Raw genomic sequence first — 16,518 nt, 5'->3', positions numbered from 1 at the left:
AGCTGTGCCAAACATGGTGAGAATGGATGGAAGGATTTCAATAAAAAGCAGCCTCAAAGCTATTTTATACAACCCAATTGTTACTCAGCTCTTGCTTAACAAAGAGTTGCATTGTTGGGGGAATTTTTTGTGTGCTGTCGGGTGGGAAAAAGCATGGAAATGAAGTGCTAAATTATATTTAAAAAGGAATATGAACCAAGAAATTATGGCAATTATGGCAAATGATATAACGATACTAAAAAATAAATAAGTACTTGAATATTTCCTTTAGAAAGAGGGATTGACAAATAGAAATTGCTTTGCAACGTTTCAGCCAGTTCTTCTTCTATGTTTTTTTGTTTACAAACAACTCTCAAGGTGGCAAACATATCCAACACACCTCCTCCTATTTTCCCTAGAACAAGAACCTTGCGAAGTGAGTTTGGCTGAGCAAAGTGACTGGCCCAAGATCATTAAGCTGGCTTTCATGGCTAAAATGGAACTTAGCCTGATGCCTTCACCACTAAACCAAACTGGGTCTCATAGATTGACTATAATAACATAATCATGTGAGTCTGATTATGCTGTACCTCCCCTTCCTCCTTCTTATACTCCTATGAATCAGAAAGACATTTGCCTGATCTGTGCTGGACTCAAAAAAATGATTTAAGCCCTTTTGACTGTACATTAGGTCTGCATATTTTCATCAAGGTCAGCTTCCGTCCTCTCCAGTCTACACCACCTCTGGGAGGAACTGGATGATGGCAGATTATGACCATGGGTCAGGTACTTGTGTGTGGTACTGCACAGCTATCCCACATTCCAAGGATACACACAGGAGAGACTGCCAATGTGTGCAGTTGCTGAGTGCACAGCCTGTTCTACCGACTCTGGCATTCCTTTGTCCCTGCCTCACACGTAGCTGTTCAGTATAAACAAATGTGCATCTGATCAGTGTTTTTGTTGTGGCTTGACCAAAGGAAGACATGTAACTAAAATAAACGTTTCCACTGCTTTCTGCTTAACACTGAACATTATTCCGATATTGCATTATAGGAAAAAATTATTTTTGAGGAGTATTTTATAGACCTGTTTGTGGAAATACTGAAGTTACATATATTCTTAATTTAGAGGAATAGTGTTCTGAAAAGGGTAACACTACATTATTGTATGTTATTTATTTACTGTACTATAGATGTTTTCAGACTTTCCTCAGTGTATGCTAGCCGCCTTATTTTTCTGGCCCTTTTAGCAATTTTAAGGCACATCAACTATGAGGTTTTTCCCCCCCTATATAGGCTCTCTAGATCAAAAAGCAAAAAACTGTGTGGATTATGAATTAATCTAGCATTTCATAAAGCACAAATAAAATTATGTGTATCTATATGGTTTTGTGTAATTTTTAAATGATTATTGGTATGAAAATCTAATAGTACTCTTAAGAAGAAATGCATATCTTAAAAACATTTTTGGCATAACAGGATTAAAAGTAATATACCACCCATTATTTTCCAGATACATGTATAACTCCTTTATTTTTTTTTAGATAGATGGATAGATAGATGGGTAGATGATAGACAGATAGATAGACAGACAGACAGACAGATGATATAGAGAGTTTTCTTGTTTCTTTTCAGTGAAAAGAACTCAAGGACATACACAAAACGTGGAATAATAGAGAATGTTCAATAGATATCTTTTGTGTTGTTGTTGCTGCTGCTAAACTAGAAAGTTTCTGTGTAGAAAATTAAAAATGCCAGGAAGCTGAACCCCCCCCCCTTGCCCCCATGGCAACTATCTACTTTTCTCCAGGATCAATGTGTAGCCATCAATGGGCCAATTATGAGGAAATTCAAGTTTCATTCTGTTGTATCATTTAATTCTAGAACTTTGGGCACTGTTTAAGAATTCTGTATTTATCCTGACATTTTCAAATACCTGATTCCAGAAATGTAGAGTGTTTAACTGATAGGTTTGTTTCTTAAATTTTATTTTTATTTTTATTTTTTTAATCCCATTTATATCCCGCCCTTCTCCGAAGACTCAGAGCGGCTTACAATTTAAGCACAAACCAATGTGCTTAGCAATAGCCTTCATTCTATGTATATGCCTGCTTATTAGGGCTTTTGCCCTCCCCCAAGCGGCATTATTACAAAGTCAGCTTATTGCCCCCAACAATCTGGGTCCTCATTTTACCTACCTCAGAAGGATGGAAGGCTGAGTCAACCTTGAGCCTGGTGGGATGCGAACCTGCACTAATTGCAGGCAGCTGGTGTTACTTATGCAAACTTCTGCTGCTTTGTATGTTAACTGATACCGCCTCCTGTTTCAGTTTTGTATATCTTAGTTCGGGAGGTTATAGCTGGAAAATGACAAGCATTTTTAAATAAATAAATAAATAAATAAATAAATAAATAAATAAATAAATAAATAAATAAATAAATAAATAAATAAAATCACAAAGAAAATCTAACTACATTCTTTACAATCAAGGACAGCCCTGAGTAAATGTGGCTTATTTTATCACCAAGGTGTACTTTTATATTATTCTTAATTATTCAATATTTCATGGTCTCTGTTGTAATATAATATAGATAGCTATCCAAAGCACTTTTTAACTTTTATTGCTGTATAGCTATATTATTTTTATTTATGTTTTAAGTAAAACTGCCAATTCAAAGTATATTCACAAAGGAATCCTATATTAATTCCTTTTGAAAGAGATCATTCTACTGTGGAAGTGTTTTGAATCTTAATAGTATAGAAGGAATACTGATGCGGAATGAATGCTTTAAGTCACTGTATTCTTTCATGGCCACTTGAAGGATTTACTGAGAGTAGAAATCCTACAGTCTTGGTGGTAAATTAAATCTGTGCCCATGGTACAGCTATGCCAAAGATCTATTTATTCTAGCACTGTAGCATCCACACTTTCTTGGTGTTAATTATTATTAAGGCTGCAATGATGTTGGAATATCCATCATTTGTGGTTTCTTTCTCTTTGATGTATGGCATTGGCTTTCAGTAATATGCCCTGTATAACACACACACACACACACACACAAACACACACACACACACACACACACACAGAGAGAGAGAGAGAGAGAGAGAGAGAGAGAGAGAGAGAGAGAGAGAGAGAGAGAGAGAGAGAGAGAGAGAGATATTTATATCATAGGGGTCTGGAGGCTGAAACATAAGGAATGGTTGCTGGAATTGGGTATGTTTAGTTTAATGAAGAGAAGGACGAGGGGTGACATGATAGCAGTGTTTCAATATCTCAGGGGCTGCCACAAAGAGGAGGGACTCAAGCTATTCTCCAAAGTGCCTGAAGGCAGGACAAGAAGCAATGGATGGAAAGTGAGAGAAGCAACCTAGAAATAAGGAGAAATTTCCTGACAGTTAGAACAATTAATCAGTGGAACAACCTGCCTCCAGAAGTTGTGAATACTCCAGCACTGGAAGTTTTAAAGAAGAGACTGGACAGCCATTTGTCTGAAATGGTATAGGGCAGGGGTGTCAAACTGCAGGCCTGTGGGCCGGATGCATCATGCAGAAGCCACGCCCGCCACATTGCCGGCAATGGCAAAGCTGTCCTGATACATTGCCCGAGTTCATGTGACGTCGCAAGTTTGACATGTCTGGTATAGGGTTTCCTGCCTGAGCAGGGGGTTGGACTAGATGACCTCCAAGGTCCCTTCCATCATCATCAACAACAACAACAACAACAACATCTGTATACCATTCTAATCAAAGAAGAATTCCTATTGGTTAACAATAATTAAAACAAATAAAATATAGTCCTCAATAATAAAACAATCATAAAAATAGTAGAATAGTTAACAGGCCCATAATGACTGCATTAAAATAAAATAAGATTTAAAAGCACCAATAGTAAATACTACAGCATTATTCTATAGAGGCCCTATGGGGGAAAAATCATTCTTAGCTGTCTTAGAAATGGTGCTAAGGACAGTGCCATTTGGATGTCAGGTGGGAGGGGAGTGACTTGTATTAGGCCATCAAGGAAAAATATCACCTCTTGGTTTCCATCCCAAAATAGAATGTATATATGACAAACAAAACATCTTAACTGAGATATGGAGGAAGAAGATCTGAAGGTACCTAAGAGCCATGCTGTGTAAAACCAGCACTGTAGTTTCTACTCAGAAAATACTGGGAACTAATACAATACCAGCCATATGGTGCCATGGATCTCACTTGCTATATGGCTGCTGCATTTGGCACCAGCTTTAAATGCAGAATAGTTTTTAAAGGCAGCCTTATGTAGAATGTATTGTAGTAATCTAGTCTAATGATAATGTTGAAATTATATGTCACCATCACCAGAGCTTCTTGCTCCAGGCGGGGTTGTAATTGTTACAGCAACTAAGCCTGGGTAAGGATCCCTCTGGCCATAGTCTCCACCTGCAAATCCAGCAGTACCTGTGAGTTCAGGATGTCTCCTAATTTGTAGACCTGCTTTAAGAGTACAGTAGAGTGGACAACCATTTGTCTGAAATGGTATAGGGCTTCCTGCCTGAACAGGGAGTTGGAGTAGAAAACTTCCAAGGTCCCTTCCAACTCTGTTATTCTTCAGTTGAAGTAATATCCTGTTCAGAGTTACTACTACAGCAGTTAGACAACCAGATGGTTTTTGGATAGATTTTGTTAGGGTTTAACTTTACCCAACTGTAACCACCAGAAATTTTGTAGATCAAAATTTCTACTGTGTCTCTTGCCCAACTCACAGTGGAAATCTATAGCTAGCTATCATTAGCACATTGATGATACTTCATCCAAACTTAGAGATAACTTCACCCAGCAATTTCATGCACATGTTAAATATTAGACCAACACTGCTTAGAGGAGAGACTGTTAGGCTGACCTCTCATTCTAACCAACTGGTATCACTTTTGTAGAATGCTGTAGATGCTTTGTAGAAAATCACCCATAACTCCAACAGTTGCAGCAGTGCCCAAAAAGCTGGTCAATAGTATTGAATGACTCTGTGAGGTCAAGTAGGTTCAGTAAGATAATGAAGAGCAGAACCAGAAACAATCCATCACAACATCCGAGGTTATTCCATGCATAATTCTAATCCTAATCCTGATTGAAAAGAACTCTGATAATCCATTTTCCTAGGACACACTGTACATGAAACCTTATCACAAGAAGATTCTCAACAACCTCCTTGAAGATTGCTCTTTTGCTAATTGTTTTATTTTTAACCTGAATTAACGAAGATGGGAAGGGTATGGTGTTTGGAGTTGATTTCCATCTAGGTAGTTTTAAGACTTGTAAAATAGACAAACCAGTTTTAAAAGGGGGAGGCTGGAAACAGGACAATAGTTTTCCAGTATAGCCAGATGCAGGGAAAGCCTCTCCTGAAACAGCTATATCTCCATTTTTTCAAGGCGTACAGAGCAACTTTCCCTCTGAGAGAGGTGTGGGCCATTTTGCTGATTCAGCTACTCATAGCACTACAGCTCTCGAAACAAATCAGCAAAGCCCATACTACAGAGCATCCTGTCCACTTAATTGGAGTCCACAGGGGGAAATGAAGCCCAGATCACGTTGTACCAGACTCTGCCCAAAGCTCAGGCAAATATGAATGACTTAGCAAAATGTTGCATAATGCATCACAATGGCCAGTTGCCAGATGTTTCTGTCCATCCCTCCAGAGCAAGAATAGCATAAACCTGATCAAAGGTGCTATATAACAGTCCACTTGTAGAGAATTTTTAATGGTAGTGATGCTATATAACTATCCACTGTCTTGCAGAGAATTAAAATAGGGTGAAGCTGAACAAAATGACCTTGATCTCTCAATAAGGAAGGTAAATATGGCAGAGCTTGCTGTGAACTCTCCCATATGTAGAACACAGTGATAAGACAGTTCTGCTCTTTGTGAACAAATTATAATAAGAAGAAAAAGAATATTGTACTTAAAAAATGTGCATACCTTCAAAGAAAATCAAGAGACCGAACATGGTACTCCTTATGAAGAGCATTTGCATAAAAATAAATGGAGAAGCTTCTCTTCCCTTCACCCTTGTGTAATAATACTGCAATTATGCTAAATTACTACCATTCTTAGTACGGTATTGCTCAAAAATATTCACTCTTGGTTAAAGGAACACAAAACTATTTCATAAAAAGAGATACAGTCCTCAAAATCCTATCTTTCCACTCACACATAAGTCATAAATCACTTTGACTTTTTAAGACCCCTTTATATCTCTCTGGTCCAATACTGGAGTCTTTTTGTATCAGTATGGAATATGACAGAAGAGGTTGCAATGGGAGAGGTGGAAATTCCCTCTTAGAGGAAGAGGGAAATCATTGAGCATTACAAATAGGCTTTTCATGAAATTAGTACAAGGGAAAATGAAAGTCTTTAAATTAAACCTGCAAATAAAAGGGGATGTGAAACAGCAGATGGTGTACGAAAGGATATTTTTAATATAGAAGTCTGGGGCTAAAAATAAACAAAAGAACTCTGCAATGCTTTGTTAAAAAGTATTATTATTTTGTGATCATATGTGTGTGCTTTTGAGGAAAATTGTAAAGGCTTAAAAAGTTTAGACAGAAAATCCAGGTGTATTTTCATGTCAACAGTTTGGCCACAGTGGGTATTTCAGATACTTCTACAGATGTGGAATTGTGTTGACTCCATTGACATCTGGGTATAAATGTGTTTAATACAGAACCTCTGCACTGCAGTTAAATCTCCATGCTTGAAGGAATTTACAAACCTGTGAGTGAAATAGAAAAAAAATACGTTTTCTCATTTTAATAAGGCATTTTTTTTCTTCTGGATGCTGTATGACTAGCTTAACAGCATGGCTTTAGGGAATTTGTTTTTGCCTTAACAGCTTCCATTTTACAATTTTCCAGATCACTAGCAGAGTAACTATTATTATTATTTAAATGCAATATTTAGGGTCACTTCAGATTTAATGATTTTAATTTAATAAATTCCAGGCTTTTATATTAACAATACATGCTGCACTTTCATGCTCCACTCCTCTCCTTCCTAACTAGAATATTGTAAATTAATCTTGGTTTTTCAAGCAGGAGATGAAACCAGAATCATCTTGAAGATTGCAATAAAATCACCATAGTATCACAGGGGGGAAGAAAAGAAAGGAGAATTTTATAGTCACATTATTGGTTTGTTTTTTAAATACCAAAACATTTGGTATTAACTGAGTTCTGTAGAGCTAGCATACACATCATGTGATTAACCTTTTATACACTATATAATCTCTGTAGAACAAATATTGGGTTGAACAGAACTGGTTTATTACATAGTACTGTAGTCTTCATAAAATAAACTTGGATTATCACAACTCACAAAATAGAAGTCGCAATAATAAACTACATACACTAAATTGATTTATCAGTCAAATAAACTTCTTCCTGCTATTAAAGCTGAAATCTCATAAGCTTTGGCAATGACGCACTGAAGTTTCTAGAATCCTTCATTTCTCCTATGAGATTTAAGGAGAAACTGCTGAAGATCTCAGAATTAAAAAAAAGAAGAAGAAGCAAAGGTTGAACAACTGTGCTTCATCAAATTTCAAGAATGATGTACTGATTAAAAAGTCATTACTGCCTGTTATTCACAACTGAAGACAAGGGTCAAGTCCTTGAACAAGACAGGGACTTGCAAATCAGTTCAAGTCTTACTCTAATATTGGAAAAAAGGAAAAGACAGGAAGAAAAGAGGCAGTAAATATGTTTTTAAATAAAGAGTACAATTATCTCTGTATTTTTCCCACTCATACTGACTTCAATGTAAAAGTAAAAACTTATTTCATACTGTATATAAGCTCTGATTAAAATTGTTGGTTAGTAAGTACAAATATACTGGCCAAATGTTTCCCTCAAAGTATATCTAAGAATATTCAGAATATTTACTTTTTATTTATTAAACTTGCACTACTAATTCATGCACATGAAAATATTTGAGCACCATCATATAGGCAGCTTAGGTTTATTATTTATTTCACTGTGAGTTGTACCTTGGGTAGTTTTCAAATAATTTGTGATACTATGTAGCCAGTTGACATTTTAAAAATATCAGTGTTTAGAATATGGATTGTACAGTAGTTATCTATATCTCAAGTCATGATTCCCATCTAATGAAATGTTCAGACAGTAAGTTTGTGTTTGAAGGTTTGATATAAAATTTCTTAAGAAAAAAGCTACTAGAAAAACTCTGTATTTCTAAAAAAATGTTTTAAAGTTTCTAGATATTTTTTTTCTAATGGAGGTACTATCTTCAACATTCCACATCTACTGTGTTAGTAGAGGCAGAATATGAAGTCACCCACCTTCAAATAAAGTGAACTATTAAAGTTGGTTGTCCCAGATATAAATTCAACATTCTCTGTGAGAGTTTTATAAATGTATGTGGGTGTGCCAATATATATTTTGAATACATACCGTATTTTCCGGCGTATAAGACGACTGGGCGTATAAGACGACCCCCGACTTTTGAGAAGATTTTCAAGATTTTTTGTCTTATATGCCAGAAAATACTTACATGCCAGTTGCCAAGTGTCTGACACAAGCCCGATTCAGCCCCGTCTGATGCAGATGGTGCAAAGCCTCCCTTTTGAAGCCCAAAGGGACTTTTCCTTCCACCCACCCTTTGGAATAAACGCAAGAGCTGCGTTCACATGACGCACTCTTCCAGGCCAGACTCTGCAAACAGCATGCCAGAAGCCGCAACCACCGCGGGAACTCCGAGTCCCCGCCTTTCGGCAGCCTGCACGGCCGAGTGCAATCCGGCTTTGAGAGTACATTTGCAGACGGAGCAGCCGCCGCGTCTGGAGCCAAGCCCCGCCCAGGAGGTGGTCGGCCAGGTGGGCCCGGAAGATGCGCTGGAGAGCCGGGCTTGGGGCGGCCATGCCGAGGCCGGTTGGCGAGGGCCGCTGCATGGTCTGTGGGCGAGAGGGGTGCCAGGCCACCAAGTACCGCTGTCCAGACTGCCTGGAGAGATAGAGGGCAGCAGGGCGTGCTCTGCTTATGCTCAGATGCTGCTTGGGTGAGGGGGAGGGGCTTCCTGCCACTCCCGGGGTCTGGCGTTTGCAAGGGGGAGGGGAAGGGACTTAGAGGCTCTTGGGGGTGGGAAGGGAGAGTCACATTGGAGGGAGGACTGGACTAATTTAATAATTTAATTTAATAATTTGATTTCTATACCGCCCTTCTCCCGAAGGACTCAGGGCGGTGAACAGGGCAATACACAATAAAAGTTGAATACAAAAATTAAAAAGCCATTAAACATCATGCCCATAAAATCAATACATATTAAAGTTAAAACTAGTTTTAAAAACCCAACCCCATCCCGTCAGACCAGGCCAGCTTGTTCGAAAAAGAATGTTTTGAGATCGCGCCGGAAGGAGCGAAGGTCGGGGGCCATCTGGAGCTCAACCGGTAAGCGGTTCCAAAGGTCTGGCGCGCCCACAGAGAACGCTCTCCCCCTGGGGGTCACCAATCGGCATTCTTTGATCGGCGGCACCCTGAGGAGGCCCTCTCTGTGGGAGCGCACTGGACGGAGGGAAGTTGACGCCGGCCACAGGTGTTGCCGTAGGTAATCCGGACCCATGCCACGAAGGGCTTTGTAAGTCATAACTAACACCTTGAACCTCACCCGGAGAGCAACCGGTAGCCAATGCAGCTCGCGGAGCAAAGGTGTAACATGGGAGTATCGGGAAACTCCCAAGACAACTCGCGCGGCTGCATTCTGCACCAGTTGGAGTCTCCGGGTGGACCTCAAGGGCAGCCCCATGTAGAAAGCATTACAGTAGTCTAGACGAGAGGTCACGAGCGCATGAGTGACTGTGTGCAAGGCATCCCGGTCTAGATAGGGCCGCAACTGGCGCACCAGGCGAACCTGGGCAAAGGCCCCCCTAGTCACAGCTCCAATATGCTCTTCCAAAGAGAGCTGTGAGTCTAGAAGGACCCCCAAGTTGCGAGCCCTATCTACGGGGGGTAATAGCTCACCCCCCATGGCCAATGATGGAATAATCGGAATTTCCCAGGATGCCGGCACGAACAGCCACTCAGTCTTGTCAGGGTTGAGTCGAAGCCTGTTCCTCCCCATCCAGACCCGGACCGCCTCCAGGCAATGGGACATCACGTCGAGGGCATCGCTGGGGTGGTTTGGGGTCGAAATAAAAAGCTGGGTATCATCAGCATATTGGTGATACCCAACTCCAAAACCACGAATGATCTCACCCAGCGGCTTAATATAGATGTTGAACAGGAGAGGCGAGAGAACCGATCCCTGAGGGACTCCACAAATGAGAGGTCTCAAGGTCGATCTCTGCCCCCCTGCCAACACCGACTGCGAACGTCCCAGAAGGTAAGAGGAGAACCACTGGAGAACTGTGCCTCCCACTCCTAACCCTCTGAGACGTCGCAGCAGGATACCATGGTCGATGGTATCAAAAGCCGCTGAGAGGTCTAAAAGGACTAGGACAGAGGAGCAACCTCTGTCCCGAGCCCGCCAGAGATCATTCACCAGCGTGACCAATGCCGTCTCCGTGCTGTACCCGGGCCTGAAACCCGATTGGTACGGGTCTAGGTAATCAGCTTCATCCAAGAACAAAGGGAGCTGCTGCGCCAACACGCTCTCAACAACCTTTGCTAAAAAGCGAAGGTTGGAGACCGGACGATAGTTGTTTAAAATTGCTGGGTCCAAGGCAGGCTTCTTGAGGAGGGGTCTCACCACCGCCTCCTTCAAGGCGGCGGGAAAGCTACCCTGACTCAAAGAGGCAGTAATCACTGCCTGGAGCCAGCCTCGTGTCCCATCCCGGGCTGCATAAGTCAGCCAGGAGGGGCACGGGTCCAACAAACACGTGGTGGAGCTCAGCTTCCCCATGATCTTGTCCACTTCTTCAGGAGTCACAGGATTGAACTCTTCCCAGATTAAATCGACAAGGCCGCCCGTATCCTCTTCGTCAGACTCTGCCCAGTCGGAGTCCAAACCGGTCCAGATCCGAGCGATTTTGTCCGACAGAAATCGACTAAACTCCTCGGCTCGACCCTGCAAGGGTTCCTCCCTTACCTCCTGATTAAGAACGGAGCGAGTTACCCTAAACAGGGCGGCCGGGCGATTATCTGCGGACGCGATGAGGGTGGCAAAGTGGTTAGACCTAGCCACCCTCAACGCTGCGAGATAAGTTCTCGTAAACGACCTTAGTCGTAACCGGTCGGATTCGGATCGGCTGGACCTCCAACAGCTCTCTAGGCCCCGTCTCCGACGCTTCATATCGCGGAGCTCCATGGAGAACCATGGGGCCCGTTGAGATCTGCGTTGGGTCAAGGGCCACATGGGTACAACTTGGTCGAGTGCCTCTGTGGCTGCCCTTTCCCAGGCTTCCACTAGGGCATCGACCGAGCTGTGAGCAAAGGAGGCAGGTGGGGGCCCAAGCGCCATTTGGAACCGCTCAGGGTCCATAAGGCGTCTAGGGCGGAACCATCTTATTAGCTCAGCAACCCCACGACAGGGAGTGGCAAAACGGAAGACCATCCGCAGGAGATGATGATCGGTCCATGACAGGGGTGAATTAATTGGAGAACCCCCCCCCAAGATCATCTAACCACCATCCGGATAGAAAAACCAGATTGAGCGTGTGACCCCCCCCCGTGAGTTGGGCCCAGAATAACCTGCTTCAGGTCCATGGCCATCATGGAAGCCATGAACTCCCAAGCTAACTCAGATGATCCCCCCAGGGATGGTAGGTTGAAGTCACCCAAAACTATAAGTTTGGGGAACTCAACCACCAACCCTGAGAGGATATTGAGAAGCTCAGGCAGGGCTGCTGCCACGTGTCTAGGTGAAATATACACCAGCAGCAAGCCCAACTGAGCTCTGGGACCACATCTCAGGAGGAGGGACTCACACCCGACTATCTGGACCATGGTGGCCTCCCGCGGACATAAGGTCTCCCTCGCAACTACTGCCACTCCACCACCCCTACCCTGAGCCCGAGGCTGGTGCAGCACCCGGAAGCCTGATGGGCAAAGATCAACCAGGGGGACCCCGCCCTCTGGGCCCAACCAGGTCTTTGTAATGCAAGCCAGGTCCGCATGCTCCTCCTCAATCAACTCCTGAATGAGATGAGCCTTATTCATTACGGACCTGGCATTAGGATACACGAGCCTGAGCTCAGGTGGCTGCTCATCCTCACTCCCGGTACCATGAGCTGAAATCAGAGGGTCGGAGTGCATCACCGCTTGAAGACAGCGGGGACGCACTCCCAGATATTGATACGGCCCTCTGTTCATACACCTGCGGCCATTCCCTACCGCCGTGGGAATAGGCAATCCCACACCCCGCTCCGGGGCCCCGTAGGCCCCCAACCCAAGCCCCACCACGGCGCGAGCAATCCCCGGCCTGGTCTGAGAAACGGTTGGTGGAACCCCCCCAGTCTCCAACCAAACCTTTTTAGAACCCTCCCCTCTCCCTAACCCCATAAAAAATTGAGCTAAAAAATGCACCAGGGGCCTCTTATTAAATTTGTGATGGAGGCTCCTGTCCTTGCCCAACCATCTCTCAGGGTCCCAGTAATTGGGCCCGTCATCAAGAGGATAGGTTGAAATAAAGGTGGGTCGCACCCAGGAAGGGGGGGCACTCCTGAGCGCAAATAAGTCCGTGCTTGAGTAGGATAAAACCATTTATCAGATAAGTCCAGCCAGGCAGTCCCATAGTCACTCGGAAAGATGTAAGACAGAAGATCAACAATGTCCGGTCCACCAGCTCCCTGCCACTTGAGCTGGCCAGGTGACTCCCAAGACAGATCGGGCACCTCTCTCTCACAGAGAGCCCAGACCTATCCAAAAGCGGACAGAATACCAACCCAAATAAAGCATACCTCCCTAGATCTCTCACCTCTAGGGAGATAGCCGATGGTATAGGGTGGTGCCATTGATGGTATAGCTGAGCCACCCTCTCACAGCGGCTCAGCTCCAGACCCTCTGAGTCCGATGGGTTCGTAAGGGGAGAAGAGGAATTAGAGCAACAATTAACCGACATAATCTGAGGATGACAAAAGTTCCAGTCACAAGAATCTTCTCAAAAGCGAGAAAAGCGAATAAGGCTAAAACAGCAGATTGATCCAAGCCGAGTAGCTCAGGTCCAAATGGCCACAGGCCACGAACACCACGAGCTGACCTGTGCCGCCTGACCAACAGCATGCAGCGCCAGAAATCCAACGCCCAGCCGAAGGTCCCCTTCGCCAGAGACAGGCACGAAACAGACTCCCAGTGGCCAGCAAACAGTAGCAGACAGCAAGAGCAAAAAGCCATTTCGCATACTCTCAGCTTTCAGCATTCCGCGTTCTGAAGGCCGCTCTAGGCCGCAGCTCTATGGCTCCGAGAAACAGCTGCTCAGAGCCCTCCAAGCCGCGGCAGCTCACCGCTCCACAGAGGGCCTGCAAGGAGGAAAAAACGCTGGAAAACGCTCCGAAGAACAAAACGCTGGAGTGCTTCAGAACGGGTCTGCATCGCCGACGGAAATATCAGCCATCTCTCTTCCTAGCTCTTTCAGCTCAGCAAATTCCAGCGCAGAGGGGAAACACCTCTGCAGCCCCCCTTCGGACTCTAAGGATGCCAAGGATGCCAAAATAGCCGGAGCTCACCACGGAGCTCACCCAAGCACGTCCGCCATCTTGGGCATGCGTAAAGAGAATTCTAAGGAGGCTTGAAGTTGCTTTGCAAGAACGGGGGCGCTCGATTGATTTATGTACTATTTTCTGGCGTATAAGATGACCCCCCAACTTTTGAGAAGATTTTCATGGGTTAAAAAGTCATCTTATACAGGGGAAGGGAGATAAGACAGGGAAAAGCTGAAGAATAATTTCTCCTCCTTTGTGCTAATTAGTTTCTTATCAAATTTCTCATGCTCCACCACTGTATACTTGGACAGGCTTTTTAAAAGGATAGATTAATTTGGATAGTCTTGAGAGAAACAAGCCTTTATAAAAATTTAGATATTGCATTGTCACGCTTCCCCCTTTGTGTGAAACAACAGAGGAAAACAATATGTCATCCTGAAAGCTGTGTGCTGTGCTATTCCCCACTTGGTATGAGAAGTGGCCATTAGGAGCTTTCTTTTTTTTCCCCTTCCACCAGCCTTGTCCTTCTTAATTAACACTGAAACAGTGGGGATTCAGTGCAGAAACCCAATAATGATGCAAGCGGCAAAGATAAAAACAGAATATGTCTAGCTGGCTTGAGAACATTCCCTTTGACACATTAGACAATAAGAACCCTTTAGTGTTGTTTGCTGTTGTCACTGAAATATAGGAAAAAAGACTTGAGATTTTGTTACTCTAGTGCAGGGGTGTCAAACTCAATTTCATTGAGGGCCGCATCAGCATTGCGGTTGCCCTCAGGGGGCCGGGTGGGTATGGCCAGGGTGGGCATGGCCTACTGGGTGGGCGTGGCCAGAGTGCGTATGGCCTACTGGGTGGGCATGGCCAGCTCTACATCGTTCACATCAAGGGTGCCTATGGGGGCCTGGGCAGGAGTGGGACAGATCTGAGGGTCTCTGGCAGAAGGAGGGTCTCTGGGCCAGGGCCAAGGCAGTGAGGGCCGTTCCCTCACTGTTTCCAGGATGGCTTCGTGGGCCACATGAAACCGCTTCGCGGGCCAGATCCGGCCCCTGGGCCTTGTGTTTGACATGTCTGCTCTAGTGTGTTGTTTTAGTGATAATTGCAAAGCGCACAAAAAGCTCTTTGTACTTCTACAAATAAAGTATAGTCAGCTCACTTGTTAAATACATTCTAGTACAGAGTTGTCAATAGAATGATAATTTCAAATATACAGCAGTGGAAAGATTAAGAGTATTAGACCACTCTATTCCTGAAATTAATTCCTTTAACGTAACTTTAAATTCATCTACTAAGTATCCATGCCTGCCATTAAGGGCCTACAAAATGCTCAACACTGTGCATCTTACCACAGATAATTACTTTAATTGAGAATTTCATCATGCCAACTGCAGCTCAGTCCACTGAAACAACTATTAAATAGAGGTTTTCCATTTTTCATTGGAATTATGATGCACCATTCCTTTTAGATGTATTTCAGCAAGTAATTAAAGAATTTGACCATGAAGGAAGTTAATAGGTGGCAATACACTTCATTGGAATTATGCCATATATTTTAAGCAAATTGTTAAAATTGGTTACTATTGGTTGCAAAGGCCATTTAGTCCTTTCGGTTGAAAGGTTTAGAAGAAATTGGAGATCATCAAATAGCATTTTATAATGAATTTCGTTATGTGTTTATTGTCTGTCAGTCTTACATTTTATAAATAAATACAATATAACAAACTGATTTAAATCCTGTTTATAGATGCCAGATTGGTTTTTGCAAAATTCTGGAAAAGTAAAATGAATCAAGAGTATTTTTGAGAAATTGGTTTGATAAAAATCTCACAAAAAAGGTTTTAGAAACCCTGCAGTGCAAGACAACATAGCTCAAGTTTGACCACAATTTATTTGCTTTATTGATATAATTGGGTTGCCTTGTAATTCATGGTACATACTAAACTGTAGAATATACACTGCTCTAAATTGTACAGGTAGTCTTCAACGTACGACTACAATTAAGCCCCAAATTTTTGTTGTTAAGCAAGGCATTTGTTAAGTGAATTTTGCCCCATTTTACAACCTTCTTGCCACAGTTAAGTGAATTGCTGCAGTTGTTAATTTAGTAACAAGGTTGCTAAGTGAATTTGGCTTCCCCATTGACTTTGCTTGTCAGAAGATCACCAAAGGGGATTACATGATCCTGGGACATAAATATGAACCCGTTGCTAAGTCTCTGAATTTTGATCACATGACCATAGGGATGCTGCAATAGTCATAAATGTGAAAAACGGTCTTAAGTCACTTTTTCCAGTGCCACTGTAACTTCAAACAATCACTAAATGAACTGTTGTAAGTTGAGGATTACCTGTAGTGATTGGAGTGGCATATAAGCCTTAACAGTAGTGGAGTGAGGATGAGGATGGTGCTGTGTAGCAGATTGCAGTGAACAGTAGATGGCAAAAAACCCCACAAAAAACCAGTGTTATTCTTTTGTGTATTTCATTCTCTTTTCACATATATTAAAATTAATTTGTTGTGGAACCGGAAGGTATGAAGTGGTCAGCATACTATTAGTTTAGTATCATTTAATGTCAATTGATAAATGCTGAAAAAAGTAAAAATTCTTTATTACTGTAATAAACGTCAAAAGTTATGAATTGCTATAGATCAGAAAGATAATCTGCAGATAGATATTTCAAAAAATATTGAACTTTGGTTATCAACAACAAACAGCAAATGAGTATAGTGAACAAATGACTTAAAATGTCTATGTGTATATATACATTCATAAATATTTGGAAAGAAAATCTTACTGAAATATGTACTAAGGCAACAAGTAATTTATGAAATCTAATGAGGAAATGAAGGAAGAACCAGACATCGTAAAACTCTTAAGTGTGAAAGAAGGAAACATAATACTGAG

General features: G+C 42.6%; 1 protein-coding gene across 1 annotated transcript in view; it reads right to left on the bottom strand.

Annotated features, from left to right (window-relative positions):
• Window positions 1-2,089: 2,089 nt before the first annotated feature.
• PKIB (cAMP-dependent protein kinase inhibitor beta) overlaps window positions 2,090-16,518 on the bottom strand; it is an 81,136-nt gene continuing 66,707 nt past the window's right edge. Inside the window, exon 4 of the transcript XR_014025465.1 lies at window positions 2,090-2,110. The gene's annotated coding sequence lies outside the window, so the exon portion shown is untranslated. The remainder of the gene's footprint in view (window positions 2,111-16,518) is intronic.

Source organism: Vipera berus, assembly GCF_964194415.1.
Source record: "Vipera berus genome assembly, chromosome: 1".
NCBI lineage: Eukaryota > Metazoa > Chordata > Lepidosauria > Squamata > Viperidae > Vipera > Vipera berus.
Note: the sequence above shows the minus strand (reverse complement) of the source record. Positions and strands in the feature narration are given on the sequence as shown.